The sequence below is a fragment of the Rhinoderma darwinii genome, chromosome 1 (assembly GCF_050947455.1).
Source record: "Rhinoderma darwinii isolate aRhiDar2 chromosome 1, aRhiDar2.hap1, whole genome shotgun sequence".
Taxonomy (NCBI): domain Eukaryota; kingdom Metazoa; phylum Chordata; class Amphibia; order Anura; family Rhinodermatidae; genus Rhinoderma; species Rhinoderma darwinii.
The window spans coordinates 533,006,586-533,024,151 of record NC_134687.1 but is presented as its reverse complement, the minus strand read 5'-3'; positions in this window follow the sequence as shown (position 1 = coordinate 533,024,151).

Below are 17,566 nucleotides of genomic sequence, written 5' to 3'. Positions count from 1 at the left end.
ATAAATAGACAGAGGGCGGGAGCTAGCTTCGTCTGGCCAGGCTGCGATACGCTCTCCCACTCCTAAGCCTGCCATCCTGAGTGGTGGAAGATGGAGTCAGTCTCAGAGACATAGACTCAGGTGCAAACTGATTACCTATGGGCGTATACACAGAAGTTGTGCCTGGCAGATCCTTTACAGTGTGATAAACTTTGAAGCACTCCTTTATGCACAGGCCAGGTTTGTCGGGGCAGTTTTCACAATGATAAGTTGTGTCTCGTCTTCTCCCCCTTTTGTAACACACTTTACACCTTTTTTGGCTCCTTCCCTTTTTACCAGTGGAGGGGATTTCGCCAGGAAAGTGTTTCCCTGGTACAATACGTGGACCATTGCATCTAGAAGTACTGGGGCCCTCCCCTTCCTGGTTCCCAAATACAAGGGCCTTGATAACCGCTTCTTGAAACTGAAGGAATGTCCCTGTCCGGCCTGCACATTGGTATAGCACGTAAGCATTATACAATGCCATCTGTACCATGTGCACGGCCAGCTTTTTGTACCACACCTTTGTTTTACGCATGGCACTGTACGGCTTCAGTACTTGATCAGAGAGATTAACCCCTCCCATGTACTTATTGTATCCGAGGATGCAGTCTGGCTTGGGGGTCATTGTGGTGTTACCTCGGACAGGGACAGGGGTGCTGCCACTACTGTGTATTGGGGTCAACAAAGGGACGTCCCTCTTGTCATTATACTTGACCAGCAACAAGTTATCGCTGTGTAGTGACCTGCTTTCTCCTTTTCTTAGGTGTTGCCCAATCAGATTTTTAGAGAGGCCTCTCTGATTTTTGCGCACGGTGCCGCATGCTACAGTACTTCTGGTGGAGAGGCATTTAAATAGTGGGATGCTGGTATAGAAGTTATCCACGTAAAGGTGATAACCCTGGTCCAGCAGTGGGTGCACCAAATACCACACTATTTTTCCACTAACTCCCGGGACAGGGGGGCATTCTGGAGGTTCTATCCTGGTGTCCTTCCCTTCATAAACCCGAAACCTGTAGGTGTACCCTGAACTGCTCTCACACAGCTTGTACACTTTAATTCCATACCTCGCCCTCTTGCTTGGCAGGTATTGGCGGAATTTTAGTCTCCCCTTAAAATGTACAAGGGACTCGTCTATTGCTATGTTCTTTTCGGGAGTGTACACTTCCTGTTAGTTGGTGCAGAAATAATCAATCATTGGCCTGATTTTGAATAGGCGGTCGTATGTGGGGTCATCACGGGGCGGACACTGTGCATTATCATTATAATGCAAACATTTCTGAATAATTTCAAAACGTGTCCGGGTCATTGCCATGCGGTATAATGGGGTGCTGTATAAAATGTCCGCACTCCAGTATTGCCTAATCTCTGTCTTTTTTACTAGGCCCATATGTAGGACAAGGCCCCAAAATTTCATCATCTCCGCTGCCTCTATGGGGGTCCACCTAGCAAATGAGGACGTGGGGTTTTGGGCTAAAAATTGTTGGGCGTATAAATTTGTGTGGGTCGCCATTAAATTAACAAAATCCTCCGAGAAAAAGAGCTTGAAATAGTCAATTTCTGCGAGGCCTACAGTCTCAAATCGAATTCCTGAGCTCCCTGTGAAATCTGCAATGTGAGGCTCATAATTATCAGGGAGTGGGTTCCACAGGGTATCACATTTGGGGGGTTGCCTCAGCTGATGTCCTGGCTCGTCTTTGCGGTGGTTCCTCATCACTGGATGAGGATGATGAGGTCAAGAGGAATGGGACAATTTCCTCTTCTCCCTCGCTGGCCGATTCAGTGTCAGAGGCCAGAATGGCATATGCCTCCTCAGCTGAGTAGACCCTTTGAGATGATTGGGACATTTTTATTAGGGGGGTATGTAGTGCTTCAACACGTGTAATACTCTTTATAGAGGTGGTTGTGTATGTTGTGCTTTCACACGTGTAATATGAAATTTATAGGAAAAAAAAAAAGAAAAAGAAGAGAAGAATAAGAAAAATGTAGGAGAAAGAAATTTATTGAACGTTCAATATAGAACTGTAAAAAAAATTGAGCTACAAATGTGTCGCTATGCTATCATAAATTTAGTGAGCAAATTTTAGTTAAAATAAACTGAATGTCTGTCACTAAACGGACGCTGACTATAGGCTGTAAATTTACACTATAACTGTCGCTACACTATCACAAATTTAGTGAACGAACGTCAGTTAAAAAAACTGAATGTCCGTCACTAAACGGATGCTATATATTTTTTTTTACACAACGGACGTCAGTAAAGGTCCGCTACTCTAATGCTACTCTTTTTTTTTTTTACAGTTTTATAAAAACAAAAAAAAAAGGTCAAAAAAAACCTGCGTAAACAAATTACCACTGAGGCTGATTATTAGACTCAGCACTCAGTGGCCGCAGGGTGCACACAAAAAAAAGGTGCAGTAATAAAAAAGGCCAAAAAATAAAAAAACTTGCGGAAATTTTTTTTACCACGGATGCTGATCAGCATCCGCAGGGCGCACACAGGGAGGTGCAAAAATACAAAAAAAAAAAAAGTCCTGTGACAAAAATTGGCGGTCAGTGACGGCGGTCACTGATCCGCAGGACGTAAAGAGGGGGAGGGGGAGGGGGGAAGGGTACAGGGATAAGAAGTTTTGGAAAAAACAAGTGCTGCTGCTATCTACAGGGGGGCTGTATGGTGTTATCTACAGGGGGGTCTGTATGGCGTTATCTACAGGGGGAATCTGTATGGCGTTATCTGAAGGGGGGACTCTGTATGGCGTTATCTACAGGGGGGACTCTGTATGGCGTTCTCTACAGGGGGGACTCTGTATGGCGTTATCTACAGGGGGTCTGTATGGCGTTCTCTACAGGGGGGCTGTATGGCGTTCTCTACAGTGGGGGCTGTATGGCGCTATCTACCTAGGGGGCTGTATGGTGCTATCTACAGAGGGGGCTGTATGGCGTTATCTACAGGGGGCTGTATGGCGTTATCTACAGAGGGGGCTGTATGGTGTTATCTACAGAGGGGGCTGTATGGTGTTATCTACAGAGGGGGCTGTATGGCGTTATCTACAGAGGGGGCTGTATGGCGTTATCTACAGAGGGGGCTGTATGGCGTTATCTACAGGGGGATGTATGGTGCTATCTACAGAGGGGGCTGTATGGCATTATCTACAGGGGGGCTGTATGGCGTTATCTACAGCGGGGCTGTATGGCGTTATCTACATGGGGAGGTTGTGTGACACCCAGGGGAGGAGGGCCCCAGTCAAAAGTTTGCTATGGGTCCCAGTCTTTCCTAGTTACGCCCCTGGGCAGAGGTTCAGAGACCCACCACCAATATTTATATATGAAATGGATGAAACCAAACATCAAAACGACTGAACAAATCAGTGAGGTAATCATACTTGAGCAGTTTTTAAAAATTCTTCCAGCTGATGTCCATGCATGGGTTAAAAAACATCGACCCAAAAATGCTGACAAAGCAGTGTCTTTGGCAGATGACTTTCTCCTTGCAAAAAGAGACATAAGCAGATCTGTAGCGGGACTATACAGACCATTTGTCAAGAGAAGGGACATGTAGCTAATGTGTGCCCAAAGAAAGGCACTAAAGGCCCAACGTCTGCATCGTTCTTTTCTTGCAGTGACTTCATCTGGCCAATTCAAATTAATGGACAGACTGTGGATGCTTTGCTGGATTCTGGCAATAAACTAAGCCTTGTAAAGGATGACTTAGTAGTGCATAAGACTGAGTTTCCCAAAATATCCATTACTTGTGTTCATGGAGATAAAAAGAGTAATCTACTGTTAAGGATCTGCCAGGCACAGCTTCTGTATCCACGCCCATAGGTAATCAGTCTGCACCTGCTTCTATGTCTGTGAGACTGACTCCATTTTCCACCACTCAGGATGGCAGGCTTAGGAGTGGGAGAGCCTATCACAGCCTGGCCAGACGGAGCTAGCTCCCGCCCTCTGTATATTTATACCTGCCTTTCCTGTTCCTCCTTGCTTGTGATTCTTCTCTGTTGATTTCCTGACCCTGCTGCAGCTTCTTGAACTACTTGTCCCTGCTTCGTATTGACCCTGGCTTACTGACTACTCTTCTGCTCTGCGTTTGGTACCTCGTACTCTCCTGGTTTGACTCGGCTTGTTCACTACTCTCCTGCTCTACGTTTGGCACCTCGTACTCTCCTGGTTTTACTCGGCTCGTTTACTACTCTTGTTGCTCATGGTGTTGCCGTGGGAAACTGCCCCGTTTCCCTTTGTTCTATGTTTCCTTGTCTGTTGTCTGTCGTGCACTTATTGAGTGTAGGGACCGTCGCCCAGTTGTACCCCGTCGCCTAGGGCGGGTCGTTGCAAGTAGGCAGGGACTGAGTGGCGGGTAGATTAGGGCTCACTTGTCTGTTTCCCTATCCCTGTCATTACATCTACATCAAATATTGAACTACAGTTGGATGAAGAATGCTTTACCATGCCAGCCGTCTTTGTTCTGGAACTACAAGTACCAGTGATCCTTGGCAGAACCACTCCTGGATTCAAGGACTTGCTAATGGGGTAAGGCTAGCTGTCTGCTGTGACTACCAGAGCTCAAGCAAAGACTCGGGATGAAACGGAGACCCTGGAGGAAATTTTCCCATTTCATGAGGACATCTTGGGGCCACCAACGTCAAAGAGTCAGAGTGTTCCAAAACAGCAGGATGACTTCAGGAAAAGACTTTTCAAGGATGGCAAGTATATGAATTGTGGACTGTGGGACAATGATATCTCATTGGAGCAGAAACGGGACATTGATTTGTATCCATTGTATGAGCAAGATTTGCCTAACTGTAAAGTAGTTGAGATAAGTTGTAGACAACCTGTTACACTAGTTGAAAATAAGATTTATAGGGTGTGTAGTCATACAAAGACAGGAGAACGAGTACAACAGTTGGTTGTGCCAAAAAGGGTCAGAGCAGAAATGTTGAAGTTGGCACATAATATTCCTATTGCCGGCCATTTGGATTATAAAAAAACTTTGGCCAGAGTGCTTTATCGGTTCTTTTGGCCTAAAATTTATGATACGGTAACCACTTATTGTCGTAGTTGTCCAGTATGCCAGTACACTGCTTCTGCCCCTCCTAAAGCAGAACTTATACCGTTGCCAGTAAGCGATGAATCATTTAATACTATTGGGATGGATATTATTGATCCATTAGAGAAAAGTTACAAAGGTAACCGTTTTATTCTTACCATAGTGGACTACTGCACAAAGTACACTGAGGCCATTCCTATGCGAACGGTTACTGCTAAAAGGGTGGCTGAGGAAATTTTTAATGTGTTTAGCAGGGTTGGATTGCCAAACATATCCTGACTGATCAAGGTAGCAACTTTACCTCTTCTTTTCTGTCAGAAGTATATCAACTTCATGGTATTCAACCCCTCAGAACAACCACGTACCATCCACAAAGAGATGGGCTGACTGAACAGTATAACCAAACCTTAAAGAATATGCTTAGGAAGTTTGTTCACAATGATCCAAAGCAATGGGACACATGGTTGCCTTTCCTGTCATTTGCCTATTGTGAGGTTCCACAAGAGTCTACAGGGTTTAGCTCATTTGAATTGTTGTATGGGAGAGACCGAGAGGACTCTTAGATGTTGTCAGAGAAGTATGGGAAGATAAAACCGGTCATCAGAAAAATGTGGTGGAACATGTGTTACAAATGAGGGAGAAACTAGCTAAAGTAATCAGGGTAGCCCATGATAATGTCACCAAAGCCAAAGTCTACCAAAAGAAATGGTATGCTCAGCATGCCAGATATAAATCCATTAAAGTATGTGATAAGGTTCTCCTCTTACTTCCTAGTGAGAATAAGTTGTTGGCAAGATGGCAAGGATCCTATAAAGTGGTTAGACAAACAGGTCCTGTAGACTTTGAAATTGAAACCCCGGATAAAAGAACAAAAACTAAGGTCTACCATGTAAATTTATTGAAACGTTGGCTAGAATCAGAGGTTAGTTAAGAAAGTAACGTGGCTTGTACCATTGCCACAGAGTATTCACAGGATATGTCTGAAGAGATTTATGATCTGCTGAAACATTGTGCAGACAGGCCAGATATATCATTGAATACCAAGTTATCTGAGGAGCAACATTGTGACTTGAGAAGACTTACTGAGTCAAGTTCACATGTTTTTGGAAGTAAACCTGGTTGTGTGTCTTTGGTTTGTCATGAAAGAAATACTGGGAATCATGCTCCAATTAGACAAAAACCTTATCGAATACCAGAAAAATTAAAGAACTTGGCAGACCAGAAAGTTCAGGAAATGCTTAAATTGGGAGTTATTGAACCGTCTAAGAGTCCTTGGACTTCACCGGTAGTGAAGGTCGGGAAAAAGGATGGAACCATAAGATTTTGCATAGTTTTCGTAAAATTAATTCTATATCCCGTTTTGATAATTACCCAATGCCTCGCATTGATGATCTGATTGATAGATTGGGAGGTGCAGCTTATATTTCATCCCTAGATTTGTGTAAGGGTTATTGGCAAATTCCTCTTGATGAGAAATCAAAAGAAAAATCTGCTTTTGTAATGCCGAGTGGTTTGTATCAGTTCAAAAACATGCCATTTGGGCTTCATGGTGCTTCAGCCACTTTTCAGAGAGCCATGGACATACTCTTAAAGGACCATGTGGAGTACAGTGCTGCTTATTTAGATGATGTTGTAATTTTTAGCAAATCATGGAAAGACCATTTATGGCACCTAAATAAGGTAATCGCTGAAATTGAGAAGGCCGACTTCACAATTAATCCCCATAAATGTGCTTTGGGGTTCCAGGAAACAAGGTACCTTGGATTTATTGTGAGTAATGGTAAAGTAAGGCCAGAAATTTCTAAAGTCCGGGCCATTCAATCTGCTAGTATTACAACCACAAAAAAAGAAGTGAGATCTTTTTTGGGTCTCATTGGATACTACAGACGTTTTATTCCAGAATTTGCTACCATAGTTGCTCCCCTAACTGACCTAACTAAAAAAAACAGGAGAGAGGTCGTGGTATGGACAGGAGAATGTGAACTAGCTTTTAAGCAAATAAAGGATATTCTGTGTAATGAGCCAGTTTTGCAAAACCCAAACCATTTATTGTACAGACCAATGCGTCCGAGGTTGGACTTGGTGCCATCCTTAGTCAAGAGATTAATGGTGAGGAGCACCCTATTCTTTATTTAAGTAGGAAACTCTTTCCCCGTGAACAAAGGTATTCCACTATAGAGAAAGAAGGGCTAGCAATTAAGTGGGCTTTGGAGGCGTTGCGTTACTATTTACTAGAAAGAGAGTTTACTTTAGTAACAGATCATCATCCTCTTACTTGGATCCATACCATGAGAGACAAAAATGCCAGAATTACAAGGTGGTATTTAGCCTTGCAGCCATTTAAGTTTGAGGTAAGACATCGATCAGGGAAGGATCACCAAAATGCAGACCATTTATCTAGATATGGTGCGGAGGTAAAAGATGTCTGAGGAAGGACAAGCTTCCTCTTAAGGAGGGAGGTATGTGAGGAAGTGAAATGTTTTATGTTTGCAACTGATATTATGTTTGTAACCTTTGTTATGGTGCATGAGTTTCCCTGGACTGGCAAGACTTCTGTGTGAATGTGTGTATACTTCTTATTCCTTTCTTTCTCATTAGGCTGGCCACGTATTGTTCTATTTATTTCCCCCCTTTCATGGTCTTGACTCCTGGAACAATGTACCAAAACCTAGGAAAATGCCTATAACAACAGCATGGGTAAATGTGTTTAACCCCTTCCCGCCACAGCCCTTTTTCAGATTTTCATTTTCGTTTTTTCCTCCCCACCATCCAAAAGCCATAACGTCTTTATTTTTCCGTCGATATAGTACTATGAGGGCTTGATTTTTGTGGGACGAGTTGTCGTTTTTCGGAGCACCATTTATTTTGCCATATAATGTACTAGGAAGTGGGAAAAAAATTATTTGTGGGGTAGAAAATGAAAAAAAACAGCGATTCCTCCATGTTTTTTTGCGCGCCATTTTTACGGAATTCACTGTGCAATTAAAACAACATGTTAACTTTATTGTTTGGGTCAATACAATTACGGCGATACCAAATATATATAGTTTTTTCTATATTTTACTACTTTTACAAGTAAAAACCTAAGTGTAAAAAAGAAAATTGATTTTGTTTCATCAAATTCCGAGAGCCATAACTTTTTAATTTTTCCGTCGATTAAGTGGTACAAGGGCTTATTTTTTGCGGGATAAGCTCTAGCTTTTAATAATATAATTTTGGTGTACATGCGACGGTTTGATCACTTTTTATTTCATTTTGTGTGGGAGATTAGGTGACCAAAAAAGAGATTCTGGCATTTACAATTTTTTTTTTTACAGCGTTCACCGTGTGGGAACCGTGCCAGAGGGAGGGCTTAATAGGTACACAAAGATGGCGGACCTGCGGGCCTTCATTAAGCCCCCAGGCAGCCATAGCAACCATCGGGGGGGCGCGATGAGCTGTTAGAGCGGGTCGCCCCCTCTTTCTAACTATTTAAATGCTGAGGTCGCTATTGACTGCAGCATTTAACGAGTTAAACGAGTGGGATCGCGCCTGAGCGTGATTCCGCTCGTTAGTCTGAAGTGTTGGCTGTAACATACAGCCGACACCGGCATCATATGGAGCGAGTTCACTCAAATGTCGGGAAGGGGTTAAAATATGTTTGTTTGGTTCACTTACTTGCAGCAGGGTGTGTCTGCTCTGACCTTATGAGAGACAAGCCAGCAGCAACTCCAGTATTTTATAGGGAAACTTGCATAGGATTGTGGGAGTTTTCAAGTGTATAAAAGGACATCATTAAACAGCAATCAGTGGTAGTAGATGATTGTGGAGATTGTGGATTGGTGCTGCTAACCTGAGGAGGGTCTCTGTATTTGCAACAGCCTAAGGCTGGGTTCACACGACCACATTAACGTCCGTAATGGACGGACGTATTTCGGCCGGAAGTCCCGGACCGAACTCAGTGCAGGGAGCCGGGCTCCTAACATCATAGTTATGTACGATGCTAGGAGTCCCTGCCTCTCTGCAGGACAACTGTCCCGTACTGTAATCATGTTTTCAGTACGGGACAGTAGTTCCACGGAGAGGCAGGGACTCCTAGCATCGTACATAACTATGATGCTAGGAGCCCGGCTCCCTGCACGGAGTTCGGTCCGGGACTTCCGGCCGAAATACGTCCGTCCATTACGGACGTTAATGTGGTCGTGTGAACCCAGCCTATTATGTAAGGATTCTGTTACACAAACTATGGACTTTTTCACCACGTAATTATGTTTTGTCGGAACGAAGGTATGCTTAAAATAAACTCCTTTGGATTATTCTTCAACCAAGGTCTGTTTGTCCTTTTGGAAAATCCCATGCTTTACAAAAACCATTTAACATAAGTAATCCACCAGGGATGTCCCTTTTCTCCCACCATCGTCTCTACCTTCATCGTGGAACCTCTACCGGTATCTATCCGTTCCAACTCAACGGCTAAAAATCCAACTCAAAGACAAGGCCTCAAAATTGACAAAACTGAACATTAAATTGGATTATACGCAGATGACATAATTCTTGTTTTAACAAACCCACAAAAGTCCCTTACAACTGTGCAAACAACCCTAAATACTTTTGGAAACTTATCTTACTATAAAGTAAATGACAAAAAAATCTCAAATACTCAAAGCAGGAATCCTACTCAAAACTCAACAAAAAATATCCAAGAACTTCCCATATCAATGGAACACACGTTCTATAAAATAATTAGTAATCTCATTAACTTCCCCCAGCCCAACACTATATAAAGAAAATTTTAAACCACTTCATCAAACCATCCCTCATAAATTGCAACAATAAATTAAACTCCCACTATCATGGGCTTGAAGAATTGCTGGTTTTAACCTCTTAAAGGGAATGTGTCGCTAGAATTATTATATATTTTTTTCCGTTAAACAATTAGTATTTGAGTGATTACACATTGTTTTAATTTTTTGAATTTTTTCACAAGTCAGGAAATATTATAAATTAGATTCAAATTTATAACATATCCATGTGCTAACCACTAGAGGGAGCAGTTCCCAAAATTGCAGCATGGTCACTGTGATAAAGCAACCTCATTGATTTATGCTGCAAATTTGGGGTGGACACACAATCCTCTAGTGTCCTCACTCAATCCCCCCCTCCTTTCTTCTGGTTAGTGTCAGGAGAAGGAGGGGTTTGAAAGTCTTCAAACCTCCTACACTGTGTGCCGCCATTTTCTGAGCGACTGCACAGTGTAGGAGGATTAGATACAGGGCTCAGCAGACAGTATCACACGAACATACACGAACATACACGAACATAATACACGAACATAATACACACATCACATACACGAACATAAATTACCAGCTCCTGCCGCCGCCGTCTACGCTGATCTACGCTCCTTGCGCCTTCGCTTCGTTGAACATATGGCCGGAAGCAGCGGCCAGAAGTCATCTTACTGTCCGGCAGCGGCTTCCGGTCTACATGAAAATGGCGCCGGATTTCGTTCTACAAACGAGCTTCGTTTTGGTCTGTGTGGGAGCGGCGCATGCGCCGTTCCCACACAGACGGCGTACGCTTCTGTGAATGGAACGGCTCCCGTTCGCATTCTCTATGGGGTTTTATGTGCCGTATTCCATCTCTGTATGTGTCGTTAATCGACACACACAGAGATGGAAAAAAAAGGCAGCCCCGATAGAGAAGTAATAGTAAGAACACAGTAAAAAGTTTAACCCCTTAACGACCGCCCACCGTCTTTTGACGTCAGGCGGTGCAGGTACTCAGTCTACAACGACGCCTTTTGGCGTCGCTGTAGTAGAGGGGGTTTAGCGGCACCCTGATTAAGTCTGCACTAAAAACCGGCTGTAAGTATCAGGTCCTGTTCTTAGTGCAGCCATCAGGATCGGCCGATGTGACAGCCAATCACAGCGGTCACATGCTGTTACTTTGTACAGAGCCGGCGGGGAGTGTCTAAATGACAGCTCCTGCTCTAAGAACGAGCTGTTGCTACCAGCTCTGTTCTTAGAGCAGTGATCAAGAGCCAATAGTATTGGTTCCTGATCACTATGAGATCCAATCATAGTGATCACTAAACTAAAATAAAAGTAAAAACATGTATCTGTTTCTCCTCACTCTGTTCTAGCTGTGGAGAGAAACAGATACAAGTGTGTCAGTGTCCCCTCACAAAATCACTTGTTCCTCACACATGGTTTAAAAAACAACAAATTTTTTTCAGTATTTTATAGTATATAGTATATACATATATATATATATATATATATATAAATATAAGTATATTTACTGTATATACTAAGAATCGTACTATAAACGACTTTCTTTTTAGTGTACGCTGTTAGACGGCGTGTACGCTGTTAGACGGCGTAGGGTGCTGTTCTGGGCTTGGGTTTACTGTTTGTGTTAGGCGTAGGGTTTAGGTTTAGGTTTGAAAAAAAAAAACGTTAGTGTTCTTAGTTGATTAGTTGATAAAAAAATGTAAACCGCTAGTTCAATTTATTATTTGCGGTTTAGACTGTATAATCATTATGGCTGCCAGAAGATACAGCGTTGAGGAAGCCTATCAGATGCTATGTTCAGATACGGATTCTGCATCTGAAGTTGACCTTTTACTTGAAAGCGACAGCGAAAGTGTTGCTTCAAGGGATTCTATTGATATGAGACCCAGTACCAGTGATATGGGAGATGGCGCAGTTGCCACAACGTCCGTTCAAAGTGCAGCCCCTGAAATTGCACAACCCCACCAAACCGATTTAGTGTGGGAACCCACAAGTTTATTTTCTCCCACCATAAATGACTTTATTGCTACTCCTGGCATAAATCCCAATGTCAGTAATTTTTCACCACTAAATTATTTTAATATTTTTATTACGGACTAAGTTTTGGAACATTTTGTGCAGGAAACAAATTTGTATGCCAGGCAGTACATTGCAAATAAGCCTTCGTCACCTTATGCCAGGTGGTGGAATCCCACAAATGAAATGGAAATAAAAAAAATTCTGGGCCTCACCCTTAATATGGGAATTATAAAAAAAACCCTCTATTAGGTCATATTGGGCATCAAGCCCTATACATGCCACCACCATTTTTTCTGGCATTATGTCACGCAGCAGGTATGAAATACTTATGCGATTTCTCCACTTTAGGGACAACCTACAGGCACCCCCTTCCAGCGACAGAAGCCGTGACCATCTGTATAAATTAAGGCCTTTGCTAAATTTTCTTAATTCCTCCTTTTTAGGAGCATATACCCCTGAACAAAATTTAGCAGTGGATGAATCGCTAATGAATTTCAAAGGGCGTCTCTCATTTCGCCAATTCATACCCTCAAAAAGTGCAAAATACGGGGTAAAGATCTACAAGTTATGTGAAAGCACTACTGGCTACACATGTGCGTTTAAGATCTATGTGGGTAAAGAGAGTGAATTTAATCCACCAGGGTGCCCTCCAAATATTGGTACCACTGGTAAGATTGTGTGGGATTTAATTGGCCCTTTCCTACACAAGGGGTATCGTGTATACACTGACAGCTTTTATACCAGTGTGCCATTGTTTAGCGCCCTTCATAGTGCCAACCATGGAGCCTGTGGCACAATACGCAGGAATCGCAAAGGTTTCCCACGTCAACTTGTGGATAAAAAACTACGAAAGGGGGAGTCATGCACTTTTCAAATTGAGAAGAGGCTGGCTTTAAAATTTCGTGACCGCAAGGACGTCTACATGATCAGCACTATCCATTCAAGTGCAACAGAAACTGTTAGAGAACGTGGGGCCTCTGCAGATAGACAAAAGCCTGTGTGTGTGTGTGTGTGTGTGTGTGTGTGTGTGTGTGTGTGTCATCGGCTATAACAAATTCATGGGTGGGGTAGATTTGTGCGACCAGATGTTACAACCTTATCTGGTTAAAAGGAAAACCAGAACATGGTATAAGAAAGTGGCAATATACCTCATCCAGGTTGCAATGCACAATGCATTTGTCCTGTACAAAAAATCAGCGGGCAGGGCTACATTATTTGAATTTCAGGAGAAAGTGATTGAAGATCTCCTATTTCAATCTGCAGACCAGAGAGTAGTCCATGAGTCAGAGGATGTACGTCGACTTCTTGAAAAACATTTTTTACATCCCATCCCTTCAACACCTAACCAAAAATACCCCAAAAAACGGTGCTGGTTCTGCAGCAAACGAGGACAGCGAAGTGAGTCACAATATTATTGTTACGCTTGTCCTTCCAACCCTGGTCTAAGCATAAGTCTCCGTTTTGATATTTATCATACCGTCGCACATTACAAATTTTTTTTTTGTGAGCTATAAAAGTTAAAATGCAGGATTTACTTAGGATTTTATTTTTCTGTACACCTTTTTTTTTATTTTTTTAGGGAAGCAGCTTCGCTGTATATTTAGGAGAGGCCAAAATCTAGGGTTCTTTTAGAGATTTCTTTTTTTATCACTTTTTTGGGGAGGGAGGGAAATATACTTTTGTAGATTGAGTCATTTTGGGATATAACCCAGTTATAGAAAGTGGAATAAGGGCCTGAAAATTCATTCAAGATAAAATTGTGCCCTGAAAGCTTTTTATTTCCTTTTCCGTTATGACTATGTCCTGCCATAAATAGCTGTTACTGACTGGGTATACGGCATCATTTTTTCTTTTTATTCTAAGGATTTCTAATAAGCGAGCTATTCCTTATTAATACACTATGGGCTTTATTACAGTTTTGTTCGGGTTTTTGGTGGACCTCTTACACCCGACAATACTTCTAGAAATAGCGACATTAATTTGGGGAAAAGTGGTCCTTTACTGTATCTATACATACGGTGTGGGACACTTCCCCTTTATATATTCTACAGGTGATTGGTTGTTTTGTGCACATGGCGGTTTCTACCTTTCCGGGCAGGGGCCTGTTATGGTGTACTGCGTCACTTGGCACATGCGTCCCTTATATAGGGATTGATGGAGCTAAAGAGACGTTAGTATGGCAAACGGAAGCCAAACAATGGCTTCCGGGTCTGCCATGGACGGAAACCCATCAGGACCAACCTTCGGCTGGTACTGATAGGCTTCCTGTCAGAGTGACAGGAAGTCACTGTGTCGTTCCCGATGCACACTGTCGGCGACGAGGTGTGCATCGGGAACTTGGAGATCAGCTGTCCCCGACAGCTGACACTCCAGTGTTGCCGATCAGCGGCTCATCGCCGCTGATTTCGGCAATTAACCCGTTACATGCGGGGCTCGATTGCGATCTCCGCATGTACAGGGTTTGTACCACATCAGCAGCCCCCATGCAATCGTGGGGGCTGCTGATGCTTGTAATGGCATCCGGAGGCCAGGCAACGGCCTCCGGGTCTGCCATGTATGGAAGCCTATGAGGATCAGCCTCTGCTGATCCTGATCCTCGTAGACCAACTGTCAGAGTGACTGTGATGTCACACTGACAGTTGGAATACGTTACACTACCTAGGTAGTGTAATGTATTCTAGCAGCGATCAGAGCTGCAGGTAAAAAATATAAAGTGTAAAAAGTTAATAAAAATGTTTTATAAAAGTGTAAAAAGAAAAGGTTTTGTTTTCCTATAATAAGTCATTTATTATAGGGAAAAAATGAAAACGTTAAAAAAAAGTACACATATTTGGTATCACCGTGTTCGTTATCACCGGTTGATACCAAATATGTGTACTTTTTTTAACGTTTTCATTACGACCCAAACTATGAAACTACAATGTTAATTTTTCCGCAAACAAACGGCGCAAACAAAATAAACCGAAAACTGTCAGCATCGCTATATTTTGGTCACCACCCCTCCCAAGATATAGAATAAAAAGTGATCAAAAAGTCGCATTTACCCCAAAATGTTACCAATAAAAACTACAACCCGTCCCACAAAAAACAAGACCTCCCACAGGTTTTTTGACGAAAAAATAAAAAAGTTATGGCTCAGAATAGCGTGTCTCAGAAAATAAATTATTTTATAGAAACGTAATTTTATTGTGCAAACGCTGCAAAACTTGAAAAAAACTATACACATATGGTATCGGCGTAATCGTACCGACCCGCAGAATAAAGTACAACGTGATTTATTGTGCACGGTGAACGCTGTAATAAATAAAGAATTTAAAGCGCCAAAATCGCTGTTTTTTGGTCATCTTAGCTCTAAAAAAGATCCTGAGGGGCAAAAATGCTCACTATACCCCTAGAAAAATTCCTTGAGGGGTGTAGATTCCAAAATAGGGTCACTTTTTGGGGGTTTCCACGGTTTTGGTCACTCCGGGGCGTTGCAAACCCGACATGGAACTGAAAACCAATCCAGCAAAATCTGCGCTCCAAAATGCGCTCCTTCCCTTCTGAGCCCTGCTGTGGGTCCAAACATCAGTTTACGACCACATATGGGGTATTGCCGTAATTGGGAGAAATTGCTTTACAAATGTTGGGTGGCTTTTTCTCCTTTATTCCTTGTAAAAATGAAAAAATTCTATGTTTCCACAGAAAAATAGGTGATTTTCATCTTCACAGACTAATTCCACTAAATTCTGCAAAAAAACTGTGGGGTCAAAATGCTAACTATACCCCTAGAAAAATGCCTTGAGGGGTGTAGTTTCCAAAATGGGGTCACTTTTGGGACTGTTTAGGTACCACAAGACCTCTTCAAACCTGACATGGTGCCTAAAATATATTCCTAAAAAAAGGAGGCCCCAAAATCCACTAGGTGCTCCTTTGCTTTTGCGGCCTGTGTTTCAGTCCATTAGGACACTAGGGCCACATGTTGTATATTTCTAAAATCTGCAGAATCTGGGCAATAAATATTGAGTTGCGTTTCTCTGGTAAAACCTTCTGTGTTACAGATTTTTTTTATTACAAATGAATTTCGGCAAGAAAAATGAAATGTGTAAATTTCACCTCTACTTTGCCTTAATTCCTGTGAAACGCCTAAAGGGTTAAAATACTTTCTGAATGTGGGTTTGAATGCCTTGAGGGGTGCAGTTTTCAAAATGGGGTGATTTATGGGGACTTTCTAATATATAAGGCCCTCAAAGCCACTTCAGAACTGAACTGGTCCGTGAAAAAATGGCCTATTGAAATTTTATTGAAAATATGAGAAATTGCTGCTAAAGTTCTAAGCCTCGTAACGTCCTAGAAAAATAAAAGTACGTGAAAAAAGTAGACATATGGGGGATGTTAACTATTAACTCTTTTGTGTGGTATTACTATCTGTTTTACAAGCAAATACATTTAAATTTAGAAAAATGCAAATTTTTGCAAACTTTTGCTAAATTTTGAAGTTTTTCACAAATAAATATTGAATTTATCTACCAAATTTTTTCACTAACATAAAGTACAATATGTCACGAGAAAACAATCTCAGAATCGCTTGGATAGGTAAAAGCATTCCGGAGTTATTACCACATAAAGTGACACATGTCAGATTTGAAAAAATCATCTGTGTCCACAAGGCCAAAACAGGCTGTGTCCTAAAGGGGTTAAGGCACTTTCAGGTCTGGTCACTAAGGGGTTAAAGTCACAACACTAATAAATACAATTTTTGTTTATATTTTATTAAAAGCAATATAATAGAAAAAAAAAAAATCATGACACCTTCCCTTTAAGTTGGTTTTAACCTCTTGTCTTAACCCCTTAACCACTACTCCTAAGAAAGATTTGCTCTCATAATGTTGGATATTATCTACTTTGTACAATGATACTGATAACTTATGCATACAAAATATAGTGCCACTACTGTTATATTTTCTCTTTTATTTGTATTGGAAAAAACCCAATAAATACTATCTTTTAAAATAAAATAATAATAATAATAATAATAATAATAATAATAATTACCTAACAATTGTTAAAATGTATCTATAATTTTCTTTCTTCCCTGTTTCCCATCACACAACTGTTTAGAGAAATTAGAAAATTATAGCTGCCTGCAGCCACTACTAGGGGGAACTTATTGAATACAAATTTATACAACTCCTGTTTAGTGCAGTTCATAAAACAAGCGCGTTATATATATATATATATATATATATATACATATACACTGTATATACAGTATAAATAGTTGTGCCCCCAGTCCGGGACTGCCAGCACTACCTACTTACCCCTGGCAGCCACGGCTCGCGGGACACACTCTTCCTGCTGGCATCGCTCCAGCACACGCGGCTGCATTTCCCCACTTTTGCCCGTAGGGTGCGCACGTTCCTCCCGGCCTTAAAGGGCAAGCACGCGCACCAAAGTAAAAGTTCCCTAGCCAATCCCTTTGCACCCTGGACTATTTAAAGGACCCTCCCCTTTCCCTACTTGCCTGAGCATTGTTTGTATTCCTGTGTTCGTCTATGCAAATGGTCCCTTAGTTGTATCCTGCATCCAGTGTTCCCGTATCCTGCTTCCCGTATCCTGTATCCTGTTGCTGTGTTTGTTCCTGAGCCTAAGCCTATAGTTGGAGTTGTGTGTGCCTCATCTGCCACGTCTGGTGTCGTCTGCCATGTCTGGTGTCATCTGTCACGTC